This window comes from Schistocerca serialis, chromosome 12 (assembly GCF_023864345.2).
Source record: "Schistocerca serialis cubense isolate TAMUIC-IGC-003099 chromosome 12, iqSchSeri2.2, whole genome shotgun sequence".
Taxonomy (NCBI): Eukaryota; Metazoa; Arthropoda; class Insecta; order Orthoptera; family Acrididae; genus Schistocerca; species Schistocerca serialis.
In genome coordinates, this window is record NC_064649.1 from 165,410,321 (window position 1) to 165,430,749 (window position 20,429).

General features: G+C 43.4%; 1 protein-coding gene and 1 long non-coding RNA gene across 5 annotated transcripts in view; one reads left to right on the forward strand and one right to left on the reverse strand.

The window, feature by feature from the left end:
- The window catches only part of LOC126428063 (F-box/LRR-repeat protein fbxl-1-like), a 122,179-nt gene extending 121,707 nt beyond the window's left edge, over positions 1 to 472 (reverse strand). For 2 of the 3 annotated variants that reach the window (XM_050089941.1, XM_050089940.1), the window contains exon 1: positions 335 to 472. The gene's annotated coding sequence lies outside the window, so the exon portion shown is untranslated. Of the gene's footprint in view, positions 1 to 7; positions 142 to 334 lie in introns of those variants that run through there. The other variant, XM_050089942.1, reaches the window with a different exon arrangement.
- On the forward strand, positions 54 to 19,115 carry LOC126428065 (uncharacterized). 2 transcript variants are annotated; one of them, XR_007576764.1, is made up of 3 exons: positions 54 to 209; positions 6,767 to 7,060; positions 18,162 to 19,115. It is a non-coding gene; the product is annotated as an uncharacterized LOC126428065 (long non-coding RNA). The 2 variants fall into 2 exon arrangements; XR_007576765.1 differs by lacking the exon at positions 54 to 209 and adding an exon at positions 5,114 to 6,686.
- Positions 19,116 to 20,429: the final 1,314 nt, after the last annotated feature.

Consider the following 20,429-nt stretch of genomic DNA (forward strand, 5'->3'; position numbering starts at 1 on the left):
TACATACATCATGTGTGTTCATTTATTGTGTTGGCAATGCTAGTATTCAAATGTTTTCTCACACTCCGTTGTGAGGACAATAACGCTGAAAGCATTTGAAATTTATCAATTTTCACTTTAGCAGAAGGTAGTTTCGGACTGCCGATTATTACAAATGAGGCCTTTTCACTGAAGTTTGTAACATCCGATATCAGCGGATAACTGCCATTGTGAGCATTATCATGTTACATACCCTTTATATGAAATATATTAGTAATTCTTAAATTTAGTTACAGACCATATATTGACCTTAACCATGCGTAACAAGAAGTAATATGTTCGGAAGTATTCTCACCTGAAAAGCTTCAATCATGTACTGTAGAGTGAATCAACCAGTCTACTCATTTTTATTTCCGCTTACTGGCAGTTATTCCCCCTCCTGCACAGGGCTAGTGATGACATCGCGTTCCGTTAACTGTCGCCCGTCGTTAAGCCATCCACAAGCAAAGTGAAGGCAAAAAATCTTGCATTCGCATATAGTGCTAGGAGGGAGTGTGTTGAACACAAAAAATCGTGGCCGGTGCGGTGTGAGCGTTGGGGTGGATGTGGATTTATTTATTTATTTCGTGTTCCATAGATCCATATGGGAACATATCCCTGGATATAGAACGAGTCAAGGTTTTTACAGATTATTGTTTTGTGCACATATACATTGATCTTATCATTAGATTAAAGAAACTGTGAAGTTTACCATATACCCTTAATATTAGTTAAGATACAAGACATCTGAAAGAATATACAGTCATACATAAATTTGGGTATTGTATTAAGTTACACTGTACTTACGGAGTATGATTAATCAGTTGTAAAGGTCACACAGTAAGTTTTAAGCACAAACAAGAGATTTTGCTAAGAAATTCATCAATACTGTAACAAGACTCATCTAAAAGGAACTGCTTCAGATTTTCTTTAAACGTTGGCATGTTTCGAACCAGTTCTTTAATGATCAGTGGGAGGGCATTAAAAATCTTGGTGCCACTGTATAAAACCCCCTTCTGGACCATGCTTTTCGTTTTTAGCTCATAATGGATATCCAGTTTTCTTTGGGTGTTATAACTGTGGTATGATTTGAATAAGTTGCTATTTTTTGAAACAAAGCACATCAGGGAAAAAATATATTGGGCAGGTGTTGTAAGGATTTGTAGAGCTCTAAACAGATCCCTGTATGAGTGCCTAGGATGTACTCCACACACAATTCTTATTGCTCGCTTCTGTGCATGGAACATTTTTTTGCTATTGGTTGATTTTCCCAAAATATTATACCATAGGCCATAAGTTGGTGAAAATAGGCAAAATATGCAGTTTTTATTGTGCTCATTTCCCTAGTGTCTGAAATTATTTTTACGGCAAATGTTGCTGAGCTTAGCCTTTTGCACAGTTCTTGAATATGGTGGTGCCACTTTGCTATCTATATGCAGATCCAAGAATTTGGAGGACTCAACCTTCAAAATCTCGTGCTCACCCATTTTTAGGTTCATTTCATTAGTAACATTTGTGTTAGAAGAGAAGTGAATGTAATTTGTCATTTTTAGGTTGACTGTAAGGCCATTGGTTTCAAACCAGTTTGTCAAATCTGCTAAAGCTTTATTTGCAGCCTCATTTGACATATTCCCTGAGAGATTATTAACTGATAACATGGTGTCGTCAGCAAACATGAGTATTTTCCCATATTCTGTACATAGTGCTAAGTTATTTATAAATATTAGAACGAGCAGTGGGCCCAATACTGAGCCTTGAGGTACTCCTGCAGTAATGGAGCCCCATTCTGAAGATACCTGGCCACCATGCAGTCCTTCCATGATTACTTTCTGCTTTCTACCACACAGATAGGATTCAAGCCACGTGCCTACGGTTCCACCCATTCCCAGGGCCTTGGCTTTACTCAAGAGAATATGGTGACTTACACTGTCAAAAGCTTTTGACAGGTCACAAAATATTCCAACCGTCATCATATTATTATTTATGGCTTCCATAACATTGTCAACAGAGGCATGTATTGCATCCACAGTTGATACCCCTTTCCAAAAGCCAAACTGGCTACTGCTGAGGATGTTATATTTACTAAGATGCTCAACCATTCTGCTATGCATCAATTTCTCTAGCACCTTGGAGAAAACTGAGAGTAATGAAATTGGTTGATAGTTTGTAGCCTCAATCTTTTCTCCCTTTTTATAAATTGGTCTTATAAGCCCATATTTTAGCCTGTCGGGAAAAACACCTTCTTCCAATGACGTATTACTAATATGGCAGAGGACTGTACTTATTTCTTTACAACAGTATTTCAGTAACTTGCTGGAAGTGTTGTCAATTCCAGCAGAATTTTTACATTTTAAAGACATAATTATTTTTTCTAATTCTATCACTGTAGTTTTTCGAAGATGCTTCTCATCTATTTTGTTAGTTAAGGTGTTATGCAAGTATTCTGTAGCATTCTTTACAGAACCCTGGCATCCCATTTGGTTGGTGACTGTTAGGAAATGATTGTTAAAGATATTAGCCACCATTTCGGGAGCATCCACCGAAAGGCTCCCAGTTCTTAAGCTAATCACTTCTTTGGCAGACAGGCTTTTCCCTGTCTCGCTTTTAACATATTTCCATATGGTTTTCATTTTGTTATTTGATTTGTCATTTTCCTTTTTTTAGATACATACACTCCTGGAAATTGAAATAAGAACACCGTGAATTCATTGTCCCAGGAAGGGGAAACTTTATTGACACATTCCTGGGGTCAGATACATCACATGATCACACTGACAGAACCACAGGCACATAGACACAGGCAACAGAGCATGCACAATGTCGTCACTAGTACAGTGTATATCCACCTTTCGCAGCAATGCAGGCTGCTATTCTCCCATGGAGACGATCGTAGAGATGCTGGATGTAGTCCTGTGGAACGGCTTGCCATGCCATTTCCACCTGGCGCCTCAGTTGGACCAGCGTTCGTGCTGGACGTGCAGACCGCGTGAGACGACGCTTCATCCAGTCCCAAACATGCTCAATGGGGGACAGATCCGGAGATCTTGCTGGCCAGGGTAGTTGACTTACACCTTCTAGAGCACGTTGGGTGGCACGGGATACATGCGGACGTGCATTGTCCTGTTGGAACAGCAAGTTCCCTTGCCGGTCTAGGAATGGTAGAACGATGGATTCGATGACGGTTTGGATGTACCGTGCACTATTCAGTGTCCCCTCGACGATCACCAGTGGTGTATGGCCAGTGTAGGAGATCGCTCCCCACACCATGATGCCGGGTGTTGGCCCTGTGTGCCTCGGTCGTATGCAGTCCTGATTGTGGCGCTCACCTGCACGGCGCCAAACACGCATACGACCATCATTGGCACCAAGGCAGAAGCGACTCTCATCGCTGAAGACGACACGTCTCCATTCGTCCCTCCATTCACGCCTGTCGCGACACCACTGGAGGCGGGCTGCACGATGTTGGGGCGTGAGCGGAAGACGGCCTAACGGTGTGCGGGACCGTAGCCCAGCTTCATGGAGACGGTTGCGAATGGTCCTCGCCGATACCCCAGGAGCAACAGTGTCCCTAATTTGCTGGGAAGTGGCGGTGCGGTACCCTACGGCACTGCGTAGGATCCTACGGTCTTGGCGTGCATCCGTGCGTCGCTGCGGTCCGGTCCCAGGTCGACGGGCACGTGCACCTTCCGCCGACCACTGGCGACAACATCGATGTACTGTGGAGACCTCACGCCCCACGTGTTGAGCAATTCGGCGGTACGTCCACCCGGCCTCCCGCATGCCCACTATACGCCCTCGCTCAAAGTCCGTCAACTGCACATACGGTTCACGTCCACGCTGTCGCGGCATGCTACCAGTGTTAAAGACTGCGATGGAGATCCGTATGCCACGGCAAACTGGCTGACACTGACGGCGGCGGTGCACAAATGCTGCGCAGCTAGCGCCATTCGACGGCCAACACCGCGGTTCCTGGTGTGTCCGCTGTGCCGTGCGTGTGATCATTGCTTGTACAGCCCTCTCGCAGTGTCCGGAGCAAGTATGGTGGGTCTGACACACCGGTGTCAATGTGTTCTTTTTTCCATTTCCAGGAGTGTACTTTTAGATTTCCGGATCACCTTCCTTCATATTCATTACCTGTGTGTTATTTTTTCTCCAACGAATCGAAAACCTCGGCTTCTGGCGAAATTGTTCCCCAGTGCAAAATTACACTACATTCAATTTCCTACAAAAAGGGTCTGTACTTTTCTTCCTCTTGGACCAATAATTTGGAATGGGTTAAAAACAACTATTAAATTGTGTACCATATCTAAGTGCAGTAGAGGCATACTAATGGATAAATTGTGTTCCAGGGGTGAAACAGGCTGGGCTGTGGGAGGTGTGTGGAGTAGAGTGTGAGTGAAGGTAGCTCACTGCACTTCCCACCTCCATAGGTCTGCAAATCTGAAGGTGGAGCTGGTGATTCTCCACTCTATCTCGTCCACTATGTCACAAGAAGCAACTACAGAGTATCTCACAAACTTATATGGCCCCTCTGCAGTGCACTATACGAATCACTGTCGATACAGTGCACAGACGTGCTCGAGGAGGGTTTAGTTTGCACAACGTGCATTAACACTAGATGGAATGCGAATATAAGGTACTAATAACACTAATACAGGTAATGAATATGAACGGAATCTACTTTAATCTCTCCATACTGTGCTACACTGCTACAGGAGAAATTGGTTCTTTACGGTTCTGTTCAGAAGACGTAGTGTTCTTCTAAGAAAGATCACTTCCACCATTGTGAGTACTGCTCACTTCTCTGTTTACAGACAGGCTGTAACTGCCCTGTGTTTCGTGTCCAGTTATCTTTTGCTGATAGACAAAATAGCTTTGATGAACTTGTGTTTAATATAATCCATTATGGAGTCGAGGTAGCAGTTGTCGTTATACTGGTTATCACTGTTAGCATTCAACCGCGATTCTTATACATATATTTTAACAACGCGTTTCAAGATATGATGATGAGAGCATTGTCTCTTGAAACGCATTGTTAAAATATATGTATAAGAATCGCGGTTGAATGCTAACAGTGATAACCAGAACTTGTGTTTATATAGTGAAGTTATTTCCTATTTGGAAAGGGAGTAGGCCTATTTATTTGAAGGTGTTAAGTGAGCTATTATGTTGTCAGTTACTTATGTGGTGTTGGTGGGAAAGGGACTGGACTGTAAAAAGTGGCACCCTGCTGCTGTGTATTGTAAAACCGTGTAATTGTGTTTTAGGCACTTGGTGGTGAATTAATGGATGACTAAAAATGTTACTGCACTTCTCTCCCATTCATTGTGTTACAGGTAGACTGCATAAATATTTTCCATTCGTAATTCATGAATTGCTGCATTTGCAGAGCGGGCTGCACCGAGTGGAACCACTTAACGCACATCCACAGTACATCTTCCGAGATAGGTGTGGCTATGTCTGATGGAATGTGACTGTTAATATTGAAGTCTATAACAGTTATCTGCTGTAACGCATTGCTTGACTTATGTTGAAATATCTGAACAACTGTTATAGTCTTGGTGACCTACTTTTGTTGCAGTGGATTAATCCTCTGAGCCTCATCGTATTTTTGGAGAACTGAGGCAGGGTGATGCATTTGATAACCCTCGTGCTGTGAAAAGTATTCCAGCTTGTGACAATGGAGACAATGAAATCTACAATGTCCTGTACATATTGACAGTGTGTCCTATTTGGAAGAGTCTCTTCAGCGTGGTAGACAATTGACAGTTCCAGCTGTTGAACTTTTTTACATGATATGAGTAGCTCACTCAACAACTGCAAATAAGTACCCAGTAAACTGAAAATAACTCCACTGTGTAAACATGAGCTCAGTGAAGTTATTCTGTCCATTTGCACAATACAAATGGACAGGAAATGCTGGGGAGCAGCACCTGTGGTGGGGGAAGCTGCCTTTCCCGTAACGGATCACTAACAATCAGTTTCTCCTCTTGCAGTGTAGAACATTGTGCAGAGATTTACATACGTCCAGTTCATGTACATTCCCTGCATTAGTGTTGTTAGTAACTTGTATCTGCATTCTGTGTAGTGTTAACTCATTTTGTGCAAAATAAACCCTCCCCGCGGACATCTGCGCGCTGTGTCACCAGTGATTCGTGTGGCGTATTGTGGACGGAGAACTTTGTGATGTACCCTGTAGATGCTTCTTGTGATGTAGCGAGGGGGATCGCCTGCTTAACCTTCAGTTTGCTTACCTAGGAAGGAGGGAAGTACATTAATTTTTTACCATTGGAACAATATTTTTAGTGCTGTAATTTGCAATTTTTTTCATCCTCTGCAAACTATTAGTCCCAGAGAAAAAGTGACTAGAACCTTTTTTGGCAGGGAAGTGAATGCAGGTTAATTTTGTATTGGGGAAGAATTTCCCCAGGATCCGTTGTTTTTGAGTCATTCAAGAACAAAAATAAAAAATGACCTTTAAACCTACCCCCACACCAATGCTCACACTCCACAGGTCCGGGTTTTTAGTACAATGTTTATGACAATATCTCCTAGAACTGTGTAAAACTTTGTGACTACATGACTTTTCCTCTAATTTTCCTTCATTGACTGGACTAAATGTTAGTGTTTGGAACTGACACAGATAGTGAAGGGCTTCATCATCAAAGGTAGTGTTGAGATGTGTATGTAAGTAAACTGGTTTTCAGAATTTTTGGTGTTACTGTTGTTCGTATTTTTGCACGATAAGGCATTTAGCGACAGCTGTAAACAGAATGGCAGAAGAACCTTTTGAGAGGACGGAAAAGAAACCCGAGCCTGTCAGCATTACCTCTCCTGAAATGTAAGAAACTGGTGGATTCCAAGACAAAATTGTGGAAAATGGAGACATCTTCAAATAACAGAAAGAAATAAAGGCTGAAGAGGCAGGACCACAGATGTCAGATGAAAGTTGCCGCAAAAAAAGGTTAAGTTGGAAAACAGTGAAAATGAAAATGGATGCTTGTGCAGTGACTGAAGTTGAAGTCATAAATTGAGGATAATGGTGAGTAGTTCATATAATGTGTAATGCTACCTACATTTGAACTGTTGGCCTAAAGTGCACTTACAGTATACTTCAGGCTCTTGAATTGCATGCTGCTGTTGGCAGATTGTATATCTCTGTTTAGCAATGGAGCTGTTAAGGAGCACTTAACTGTGCTAACAACACATTAAAGAACTATGTAGGCCTACTGTATACAGATTGTCCACATTGTGTAGCTATTTAGATTGAGGTGTAGTTTCTTAATAGATGGCTAATGTGCTACTCAGTATCAAAAAGTAATTTGTGTTTTTATCTTATCGGTTTTGTTTGAAATGCACAAACGAGGAGCCACAGTTAGTTGCTGGAACCTTTAACATTAAAGTCCTGTTGCATTATAAGGGAGATATATTTGCTACCAGTGAATGTTAATTTTTATTCCACGCACTCTCCGTTGACATTCTTAACTGCGAAAATAACAGTATTGGAGAATTGTACATAAATGTGTTGTCAAGGCAACACACTTCTAAAGACCAAGAGTAAAAGAAGTCAGATACAATGCACACTTAAAATTTACATTCTTCATTTGCCAGAGGAAAACTTCAGAATTGGGTGGTTGCTTTTACCAAACGATGCAGAACATTGAAGTTGTAGGTTGCCTCTTTTGCTATTTAACCACTGTATGCACTTGAATCTGTAATGAAAAATCTGTTACCTGGTGCCCTTTTGTGAGACTTACATTCATTTCTTTCTTTGTGACTCTTTATTATGTTGTATTTTAAATGTAGGCATACTTTGTGGCCTTCAGTCCAAAGGATGGTTTGATGTAGCTGGTTTGATACTAGCCAATCATGTGCAGACCTCTTAATCTATGTATAAATACTGCAGCTACATCAATTTGAACCTGCTTACTGTGTTCGTGACATGCACTACCTGTACAATTTTTACTCCCCCCCCCCTCCCCCACTTCCCTCCATTAACAAATTGTATTTGCCACAATGCCTCTGGATGTGTCCTATCAACTGATCCCTTCCTTTCGTTACACTGTGCCAGAAATTTCTTGTTGTCCACAGGGGGTCCACAAATCTTTTGTGCGTGGTGGGCACGTGACCCCGAGCTCGTGCAACTCTCTTTCCTTTCTGGGCTGCGTGCCTTCCCTTTCCACATCCCTTCCTGTCCCCGATCCTCCTCCTCCCCCCCCTCCCCCCCTTTCCCTTTCCCTTCCCCTTTCCCTTTCCCTTTCCCTTCCCCTTTCCCTTTCCCTTTCCCTTTCCCTTTCTCTTTCCCTTTCCCTTTCCCTTTCCCTTTCCCTTCCCCTTCCCCTTCCCCTTCCCCTTCCCCTTCCCCTTCCCCTTCCTCTTCTCCTTCTCTTTGGGAGTCTGTTTTGCGCCTACATCCAGAGATGGACACTTGTGAACGAATGAAGTGATTTCTCTTCTTTTATCTCTAAAATGTAACATATCTGTCCTTACTTTGCCCTTCTCTTTTCTCGATTCTTCTCTTTCCCTTCTTCTCAGCTGCAGCGTTTGAGAATTCTTCTCTACTTTCCTTTTCTTTCTTTCCTCCCTGTGCCTGTCTGAAGACCAACCCACGCGTAGCCGGTGACGGGGTAACGGGTAATTCCCCACCCCAGGTAGACAAGTAGGACACGTACGTACCCCCTGGTAAAGGCCAGGCCCGAGGAGGGGCGGTTACCCGAGTTGGTACTTTCCGAACGTGCCGATCGGTCCTTCCGTCCGTTTCTCGGGAGGTGTGACCTGAGGTGTACACAATCACCTAAGGCGGGAGTGCCCTCAGAGAGGGCTCCCACTAGGAAGGAGCACGCCATCAGAGACGCCAGTAATCGTGGTGGATACTTTTGCAATGGTTTCTTCTAATTCTAAAACTTCTGCCCACAAGAGAAAGCTAGACGAGTCTCAGCCACGGACAATTCTTCTGTCAGTGCCAAAGTTCCTAGTCATTTCTCAGTCTGACGAAGGTCGAGACTTCTCGACAGTCGACCCTTTCATTATTCAGAAAGGTGTCAATGCAGTTGCAGGTCCTGTAAAGTCATGTTCCTGGTTACGAAATGGCACTTTGTTGCTAGAAGCAGATAGTGCCCTCCAGGCACATAAATTGCTTCAAACTACGCTGCTACACACCTCCCCTATCCAGGTGGGAGCGCACCGTACTTTAACCTCATAACGTGGTGTGGTTTATACAAGATCACACAACGGATTATCAAATGAGAACATTAAAAATTACCTGTCTGATCAGGGAGTAATGGCTGTACAATGAGTCACGAAAAGGGTTGAGAAGGAATTGGTGCCGATCCGCACTCTCTTTTTGATGTTTGACAGAGTTCAACTTCCATTGAACATTAAAGCAGGATATTTTCAGTTCATGTTTACCATCCCCGACCCTATGCATTGCTATCGGTGTCAGAGGTTTAATCGTACCAGCCAGTCATGTTCCAATATGGCCAAACATGTAAACTGTGGCGGGGATGCCCATGAGGGTGCTTGTCCACCTCCATCCCCTTGTTGCATCAACTGTATGGGTGACCACGCTGCTTCCTCTAGAGATTGCCCCATTTTCAAAGACGAACGGTTCATTCAGGAAATCAGAGTGAAGGAAAAGGTGTCGATCTTTGCTGCTCGAAAGTTATTCGCCAGTCGAAAGCCCACTGTGCCTCACACAGGTAAATACAGCACTGTCCTTGCCTCTCCTCGGCCTACAAAGGAGGCAGCCATGCAGAGTTGTGGTCTCACCTTTAGTGCCACGGTTGTCAGATCGGCCAGTGCAAAGATCGCCCGTTCAACCTCTCCACTCTATGGCTCACCCTTCATCGGGCTCTGCTAAATCACGAGCCCCAAAATCAGACACCCAGACTTCCAAAAAAGAGCCTACTCGTGAAGATTTTTTACGTACCCCGACTTCACAACCATCGATCCCTCCCTCATCTCAACGTCCTGTTTCCAAGAAGGCTAATTAGAAACCCAGTTCCTCTCCTTCTCCGCCACGGCGTGTCTCATCTACAGCACCACCTGGCGGCCACCGCCATTGGCCGTCTTCTGTGTGGCCCAGGCGCACTGCTGGCGGCCGATCGACCGGCTGATTGCTGGTGGCAGCAGCTGCTGCCGAACAATCTATGGATCGGGATCTTCTGCCTTCGGCTGAATGCTGTTCCACGCTGTCGGCCACTGGCTCTGAGCAGTCGTTGAGTTGACGGCAACCTTGGTCACATTCTTCCCTTTTCTGTCCACCCGATGTCCATTATCCATTGGAATATCCGTGGCATTCGAGCCAGTTGGGATGAATTGTCGATCCTCTTACGATCCTACTCGCCGGTCATCTGTCTTCAGGAAACAAAGCTGCGTCCCTGCGATCACATTCTTTTTCCTCATTTTAAGTGAATCTGATTTGATCTCCCCTCTGTTGATGGCACTCCAGCATATGGAGGACTCGTGACTCTTCTCCATGTTCCTTCCAAGCTGTTGCTGTCCATCTTTCCCTTTCTGGATACACCTTCTCTCTTTGTGCTGTATACATTCCATCGTCCACACCAATGGCAAGAGCTGATCTCCCTCATCTTCTTCGTCAGCTTCCGCCCCCTATTTGCTGGTTGGGGACTTCAAACTCCACCACCTACTTTGTGGACCTCTGCGTCCTTGTCCGAGGGTCTCCCTGTTGATTGACCTCTTCCACCAAGTGGATGTTGTTGGCCTCAACGCTGGGGAACCTACATTTTTGTGTGCCTCCATGTCAACCTACTCATTTGGATCTTTCGGTCAGTACTGTTCAGCTAGCTCGGCACTTTGAATGGTTCCCTCTTGCCAATAAATACTCGAGTGACCATTTTCCATGTGTCCTTCGATTACAGCCACAACTGCCATCTAAGCGCCCAAGACACTGGAAGTTTTCTTAAGCCGATTGGACGCTTTTCTCTTATCTAGCAACATTTGATGACCGTCAATTTCCTAGCATCGATTATCAGGTCACTTGTGTTACAGAAGTTATTCTTACAGCCACAGAATGTTCGATACCTCATAGTTCCCCTTTGCCCCAATGCCCCCCAGTTCCTCGGTGGAACAAGGTGTGCCATGACGCGATACGCAAGTGGAGACGTGCTCTTCGTGTTTGCCGCCATCATCCTACGTTGGCCAACTGTATCTGCTATAAGCAGTTACGTGCGCGATGCCGTCGCATCATATACGACTGCAAGAAGGCAAGCTGGAATTTCTTTAGCAGCTCATTTAATACCTTCACTCCCTCATCAATTGGTTGCAGTCAATCCGACAGATATCCATCACTTCCAGTTTTCCCCCAACCTCTGGGCTAACTGTCATGCAGGATACCTTAGTGTACCCAGTCGCAATCCCTAAGTCATTGGGTCAACACTTTGCTGAAATTTTGAGCTCTTTGAATTACCCACCAGCCTTTCTCCTGAAGAAATGGGTTGCGGAAGAGCGACCAGCGACCTCTTGCTTTTTCCTCTCAAAATCGTGAAAGGTATAATACCGTTCTTTCTATGCGGGAACTCAGACATGCACTCTCCTCCTCTCGCTCTTCTGCTCTGGGAGCAGATGGTATCCACGTCCACATGTTGCTGCATCTACTATACCCTTGTCTGTGCAACCTCCTTCGCCTTCATAATCAACTTTTGTGTTGACAGTACCTTTCCCAGAAAATAGCGGGAAGCTATTGTCATACCTGTTCCGAAACCTGGAAAGGACAAACATCTCCCCTCCAGCTATCGCCCAATCTCTTTCACGAGTAGTGTTTGTAAGGTTTTGGAGCGTATGGTAAATAGCCGTTTAGGCTGGTGGCTGTGGTCCCAAAACTTTTTAACAACAGCCCGATGCGGTTTCTGAAAGCACGTTCGACAGTTGACCATCTTGTTGCTCTGTCCACTTATATCATGAACAATTTTCTCAGCAAACACCAAACGATAGCTATATTTTGTGATACGGAGAGGGCATACGACACCTGTTGGAGGACAGGCATCCTCTGCACGCTGTTCTCTTGGGGCTTTCAAGGTCGGCTACTCCGTTTCGTCCGTGAATTTATGACAGAGCACACATTTAAGGTGCAGGTGAACACTACTCTATCCCGTACTTTCTCTCAAGAAAAGGGGTGCCCCAGGGCTCCATGCTAAGTGTTGTACTGTTTGCCATCACCACAAATCCAATTACGGATTGTCTACTTTCCGATGTCTCGGGCTCCCTCTTTCTCGATGACTTTGCAGTCTACTACAACTCTCAACAGACCAGCCTTCTCGAATGACGTCATCAAGGATGACTCGATTGCCTCCATTCGTGGAGCATCAAAACCAGCTTCCAATTTTCTCCCAGTAAGACTGTCTGTGTAAATTTTTGGCGTGGTATGGAGTTTTATCTGCCATCCTTACATCTAGGCCCTGTTGACCTTCCATTCACAGATGTCGCCAATTTTTTGGGACTTGTGTTTGACAGAAAACTGTGCTGGTCTTCCCACATTTCATATCTTTCGGCTCGCTGTCTGCGATCCCTCAACACCCTCTGTGTTCTGAGTAGTACCTTCTGGGCAACGGACAGAGTGATCCTCCTCCGACTATGCTGCGCCTTACTGTGCTCAAAATTGGACCATGGAAGCATAGTTTTCTCCTCTGCACAGCTGTCTGTTCTTCAGTGTCTCAACTCTGTCCACCACCGTGGATTGCGTTTAGCATCTGGAGCTTTTTACACCAGCCCCACGGAGAGCCTTTACGCTGAAACTGCTGAACCTCCGCTGTCCAATCAGTGAGCTGTCTGAGTCGTTTTGCTAGTCATCTGTCTTCCATGCCTGCTAATCTGACCCGTGTTTTTTTTTTTCGATGCCTCCTTGAATTTAGGGTATGCAGGCAGCCCTTCCTCTCTGCTGCCACCAGGAGTCCACTTCTGTCAACTGCTACATTCACTTTCCTTCCAGTTTCCTAAAACTTTCCTGACAAATAGGAGTACGCTGCCACCTTGGCCCCACCCCTGGACATGCCTTCTCTGTGACCTTTGTCAGCTTCCCAAGGATAGTACCCCTCCCCCTAGTTTATCGTTGGGCATTAGCTGCTCTATGCACACAAATGGAGGATGCCACATTTATTTACACTGACGGCTCCAAGACCACCTTTGGTGTCGGGAAAGCCTATATTATTGACAACACCCCTATTAAATTTCAGTTTCCTGACCAGTGTTCAGTTTTTACTGCAGAGCTCTATGCTGTTCTCCATGCTGTCCAATACATCTGTTGCCATCAGCGGATACAGTATACTATATGCTAGTATTCACTGAGCTCTCTTCTGAATCTCCAAGCTCTTTATCCTGTCCACCCTCTGGTCCACCAGATTCAGGCCTGCCTCCATATGCTCCACTTGGGGGGCATCTCTGTGGCATTCCTCTGGATCCGAGGGCATGTTGGTATATGCGGAAAGAGGCAGCCCGTATAGTGGCGAATGTTGCTCTCTGTATTCCTCAGCCCGCCATTTGCACGGTTCCGTTTGCCGGTCTACAGAGCATTTTATGTCGTCGTGTTACTCTTTTATGGCACACTCATTGGTCTGCACTTCAGGATAATAAATTGTGGGTCATAAAACCTCTTCCCTGTGCTTAGACCTCTTCCGTCTGGCCCTGTTGTTGGGAGGAGGTAACTTTAACTTGACTCTGGATTGGGCATTGTCTTTTTAGCCATTGAGATCTTTTAAGTGGCGCTCCTCCTCTGCTTTGTCCCCACTGCTCTCAGTCGTGAATGGTGAGACACCTGTTACTTCAGTGCCCCTATTTTAATCCGCTTTGTGCCCGTTTACAGCTGTTTTCCGATATATCTTCCATTTTAGCAGATGACTCGTGCTCTGCTGATCGTGTCCTTGAGTTTATAAGTGTGAGTGAGATGACATTGGTCATTTGAAACTCTTTTTGGGGAAAACAACCCCCTCTTCAATAGCACTTTTCTAAGATTTCCTTCTGTTTTTTTAGTTTTCCTCCTCATTAAGTTTCTCTCTCATTGATGCTGATTTCAATTCTTGTTTTATCCTTCACTAAGTCACAAATGGGCGCTTATGACCATAGCTATTTTGACCCCTGAAACTTTTTTTAATCGTATTGACCAACTAGGATCATGTTAACAACTTCAGTTCCTCATCTTCCTTTGTTATTTTCTATTTTTCCAGTATTCCCTCATTTTCTCTCCATGAAGTCTCTTCATTTCTTCTGTCCATGTTGTTCCCCATATTTTATTTCTTCTGCTTTGAATGCCTCCCAAATTTAGTATCTTATTTTTAAAAGAGTTTCTTTCTGCTATTTCTGGTTCTTTAATGTTGTTTCTTTCTAGATCTTTCCTTACTACTGTAATCCATGCTATTGTCGATTTCTTCTTTCAGAAATATAGCAGTATTTGCTTTGTTAGTTTATTTTCATCCATTCGGTAGAGGTGCCCAAAAAAGGTTAATCTTTGTGTGGCCATTACTTCATATATTTTCTTTATATTTTTGTAGATCTCCTCATTACTTCTTATATTCCAACCATCTGCAGTTTTTACTGCAGTTGTTATTTTTCTAATTATCCTTCTTTTGAGTACCTCTAATCTGTCCATCTTATAGTTCATTTTTAGGCATTAAGATCCATATAAACATTCTGGTCGAACCAGTGTGGTGTGGGGTTTTAGTTTTGTTTTTCTAGATATACATTTTTTGTTGTAAATATTTTTGGTCAAACCCTATGCTCTTTCCATTTTGTTAATCCTTACATCTGTTGCAGATTTTTGTAGTCCATTCTGTTGAATAGTCTCTCCAAGATATGTATATTTATTTACTCGCTCTATTTTACCTATTTGTTTTGCTGTGAATTTTGGCACATTTTTTATACTTGTCATGAATTTTGTTTTTTTCCAACTGAAATTTTGAAACCAGTTCTGTTTGCTATTTATTCCAGAAGGTTTATCTGAAGAACAGCTTTTGTCAGGTTTTCTGAAAGTATTGCAAAATCATCCACAAAAGCCAAGCAGTTTACCTTAATTCCATTTGTTTTCCTTCCCAGATTCATTGGTTTAATTTTGTGATTTGTTTAGCTCCGAATTTCAGATCCTTACAGTTTTTTCTAGAACACAATTAAACAGTAAATCACCTTATTTTATTTTTATTTTTTTAAGTTCTTATCACCAAACCTCAAAATTTTTATTTCTTTTCCCGAAACTTTAATTTGTTCAGAAAATTTTTTCTTTGGTTTCCTGTACTGCATGTTCATCATACAGTCCAAATGGTAGGGTATAGGCCACAACCCTGTCTCACTCCCTTCCCAACCAGTGGTTCCCTTTTGTGCTACATGACTCTTATAACTGCAATTTGGTTCCTGTAGAAATTCTGAATAGCATTTCACTTCCTGTATTTTACCCTTGCTTCTTTCAGAATTTAAAAGAGTGTATTCCAGTCAGCAATGTCAAAAACTTTCTGTAGGTTTACAAATCATATAAGTGTAAGTTTGCCTTTCCTTATGCAGTCTTGTAAGATAAGTCACAGGGTCAGTATTGCCTTGCCTGTCCCTACATTTTTCTGGAAATCAAATTGATTTTCGCCAAGGTAGGCATCTACCAGTTTTCCATTCTTCTGTAAATAATTTTTGTTAGTATTTTGCAACTATGACTTAGTAGCCTGATAGTTTGGTAACATCCACACCTGTCAGCACCTGCTTTATTCGCAATTGGAATTATTACATTCTTCATGAAGTCTGAGGGTATTTAGCCTGTCTCACACACCATGCATGCCAGATGGAATAGTTTTGTTGTGGCTGGGTCTGCCAAAGCTATCAGCGGTTCTGACAGAATGTTGTCTACTCCAGGGGCCGTGTTTCGCCTTAGTTCTTTCAGTGCTCTGTCAGTCTTCCCGCAGTATAATGTCTCCCACCCCATCTTCATCAGCATCCCCTTCCCTTTGTACAATACTGTATTCAAGTTCATTTCCTTTGTAGAGCTCATCTATATATTGGCTCCACCTTTCCGCTTTCCTTTCTTTGTTTAGTACTGCTTTTCCTTCTGAGCTCTCGATATTCAGAGAGCTGCTTCTCTTTTTGCCAAAGGTCTCTTTAATTTTCCTGTAAGTGGCATCTATCTTTCCCTCAGTTATGCAGGCTTATAACGGCTTGCATTGTCCTCTAGCCATTCCTGCTTAGTCATTTAGCACTTTCTGTCAATCTCATTCTTTAGACATCTGTATTCCATTGCACCGAGTTCATTTGCTGCATTTTATGTTTTCTCCTTTCATCATTTAAATTCAGTGTCTGTTGTGTTATCCAAGGATCTTATTAGCCCTTCGTTGTTTGCCTATTTGATCCCCTGCTGCCTTGACTGTTTCATCTGTCAAAGCTACCCATTCATTTTCTGCTGTTTCAGTCAAAGGTTGCCTAATTCTCCCTTTGAAACTCTCAGTAATATTCGGTTCTTTCAACTTATCCAGGTTCCATCTCCATAATTTCCTATCATTTTGTGATTTATTGAGTTTTAATCTACAGTTCATAAAAAATAAATTGTGGTCAGAGCCCACATCTGTCCCTGGAAATGTCTTACAGTATAAATGTGGTTCCAAAATCTCGTGTCTTACCATTATGTTAGGTGACACATTTGAGATGTTGGAAAAGTAAAGCACTATATACAAGAAAGTGTGCAAACTTGTTGCTTATTAGCAGCACATACATGTGGAGGGGAGGCTGGACTTTGTGTCTGAAATTTGTCACACAGCACATTAGCTCTCAACATGTCGGTCACTGCAAATGGGGCACATATTGTGCCTCGGGGGTGTGCAGCATTCCTGGAGTCATTTGATAAAAGGCTACTGTAACATGACTCTGTAGGTCAGTCAGATTCTGCGGTTTTTATGGAAATAATGTTGATGTTAGGCCGGAATATTAAAGGCCGTGGGAGGGGTCTACCAAACCCGCACTGGCGATCGTTGAATATCTGAATATCTGGTTTAATTGTCCTCACACAATGAGATCCAAGTGTGCTGGAGCACCATCCTGTTGATAGACATCGATGTCCAGTATCCCATCTTTCTGTAATTGATAAATGACATACTGGTCAATTATTTCCAGGTAATTGAGAGCACAAACAGTCTCCTCCACAAGAAAGAATGGGCTGATAACACTGCACCGACACCTGAAAACTCCCTTGGTCTCTACAACACTCGAAAATTTTTGAGGCCACATGCCACATTGACTTCGTTGTTGCGGTGTAACAACCATTTTCACTTACAAGGTAGCACACTCAGCGTGTGTTGACTGTTGTCACCTCTGTAGGTTATACAATGTGCTTCTGACATCTGCTGTTTGCACTGTGAACTAGGTGCTGACAGCTTGCCTCACAAAGCATGGTCATTCATTGTTAACTCGCCCCATTTTCATGTACTTTGCAGAAAATCGCTTGGAGATTTATTCACTAACTTAATAAATATAATGCAATACTCTTATGACGTCTTAGACGGATCACCCTGTGCAATCAATCTGAAACTTGCCATTGTCTCCAGGTCTCTTGCACATATACAACCTTCTTAGACGATTCTTAAACCAGATTACAATGAAATGAACACCCTTAGCTGCTTACAGGCATTGACATACGTCAACGGGGACAGATGAAAATGTGTGCCCCGACCGGGACCTGAACCCGGGATCTCCTGCTTACATGGCAGACGCTCTATCCATCTGAGTCACCGAGGACACAGAGGATAGCGCGACTGCAGGGATTTATCTCTGGCACGCCTCCCGCGAAACCCACATTCTCAACGTATTGTCCCGCACTACATTCATCGGGGCACACATTTTCATCTGTTCCCGTTGATGTATGTCAACGCCTGTAAGCAGCTAAGGGTGTTCATTTCATTGTAATTTCATTCTAATGAGGTGCACGGTCACCGATGGTATCTGTTCTTTCGGACACGTCCGAAAGAACTGATACCCTCTTAGTAAATCTTAAAATTTTGCACAGGACATAAAATCACTGCTAACATCTGGTTTATCAGGCACATTTCTTTTTCATACCTTTCCCTGTCCATGTTTTTCTACTATTTTTCCTTCTCTTCCCTTTCCTACTATACCAAATTGCATGTTTGAAGGCCCTGTACACTTTCTAAACTAAATGTTTTTATTTTCAGAAGCTACACGAGAAAGCTCTCAGCTCTACAGTCCGAGTCTGACCGACTTGTCCGACGAGCCACTGTCGGCGGCACTGCGATCGCAGGCCCCTCACGGTGTGCGCTTACTCAGGCAAGTGTCGCGGGGATTTGTTAATGTAGAGGCTGACTGTACGCTGTAGGTGCCTGCAGACTTCCATCATTAGAGGAACAGTTCTATGAACAGTACATGCCATTCTCGGGAGTGTGGACCACTTCATTGGTTACTCGAGTTCCTCATCTGACCCCAGAACTGTCATTTACTACAGCTAGGCATTTAGCACTAATAAAATGTGAGTTACATAAAATGGAAGTGTCCGACATACCAGCAGCCGTGAAGATATGAAAATTTAAAGGTATCTCCATTTTGAGCAGTACAAACTTTAATAGATGCAATAATTCTAATTTGTTAATCCTGTGGTGTAGTCCACGTACTGTGTGAAAGTGACTTGTCAACATATGATCGAAGAACATTTATTATAAACTTTCCTGGTGATCTCAGTGAACTGCATTTGGTAATATCAAGACCTATGGACTGGTTAAGAGACTTACTCAGTTATAAAATTTTTGTGCCTGTGTTTGTTTATATTATGCATTATATGTATATTTAACCAATTGTATAAGAAATCTTTAAATAAGAATGTCAAATGACTGTGTAAACTGTGTGACTAGTAATAATTGAAGGTTATTGGCAACGAAATGTTGTTGTAAGCTTGTAGTGTATCTTACGGAATATGCCCATGACACAGGCAAGTCCTAGGAGCAATACACATTGGGTTCAGAGCTGGCTAGAAATAACTTTTTCAGTTATTTTGAAATTTAACTTAGTCATCTGCCAGAATGCCTATGATGTTGGGGGCTAGAATAAATCTGCAGTAACTCATTTTCTGTTGTAAAAGGCAAATAAAAGGTGTTTTATACCTAGCGAAGGTTTTACGTTGGTGAATCAACTGTTATTGAGACGACCTTTCTATCAACCTTTTTGCTTAATTATACTTGGATCTTCTTAGGGTTTGTTGTACACTTTTCTAAATTTCAAAGAAGTATGGGTTTTCTGGGTAAGGACACCTTACATGTTGTGTAACCTATCCACCATGTGCTATGATCTCCTGCACCTACTATTAGAGTGGATTTACGTCTGCACCTGAGATCCAGCACAGTACGAGGGCAGTTCAATAAGTAATGCAACACATTTTTTTTCTGAAACAGGGGTTGTTTTATTCAGCATTGAAATACACCAGGTTATTCCCCAATCTTTTAGCTACACAACACTATTTTTCAACGTAATCTCCATTCAATGCTACGGCCTTACGCCACCTTGAAATGAGGGCCTGTATGACTGCACGGTACCATTCCACTGGTCGATGTCGGAGCCAACGTCGTACTGCATCAATAACTTCTTCATCATCCACATAGTGCCTCCCACGGATTGCGTCCTTCATTGGGCCAAACATATGGAAATCCGACGGTGCGAGATCGGGGCTGTAGGGTGCATGAGGAAGAACAGTCCGCTGAAGTTTTGTGAGCTCCTCTCGGGTGCGAAGACTTGTGTGAGGTCTTGCGTTGTCATGAAGAAGGAGAAGTTCGTTCAGATTTTTGTGCCTACGAACACGCTGAAGTCGTTTCTTCAATTTCTGAAGAGTAGCACAATACACTTCAGAGTTGATCGTTTGACCATGGGGAAGGACATCGAACAGAATAACCTCTTCAGCGTCCCAGAAGACTGTAACCATGACTTTACCGGCTGAGGGTATGGCTTTAAACTTTTTCTTGGTAGGGGAGTGGGTGTGGCGCCACTCCATTGATTGCCGTTTTGTTTCAGGTTCGAAGTGATGAACCCATGTTTCATCGCCTGTAACAATCTTTGACAAGAAGTTGTCACCCTCAGCCACATGACGAGCAAGCAATTCCGCACAGATGGTTCTCCTTTGCTCTTTATGGTGTTCGGTTAGGCAATGAGGGACCCAGCGGGAACAGACCTTTGAATATCCCAACTGGTGAACAATTGTGACAGCACTACCAATAGAGATGTCAAGTTGAGCACTGAGTTGTTTGATGGTGATCTGTCAATCATCTCGAACGAGTGTGTTTGCATGCTCCGCCATTGCAGGAGTCACAGCTGTGCACGACCGGCCCGCACGCGGGAGATCAGACAGTCTTGCTTGACCTTGCGGCGATGATGACACACGCTTTGCCCAACGACTCACCGTGCTTTTGTCCACTGCCAGATCACCGTAGGCATTCTGCAAG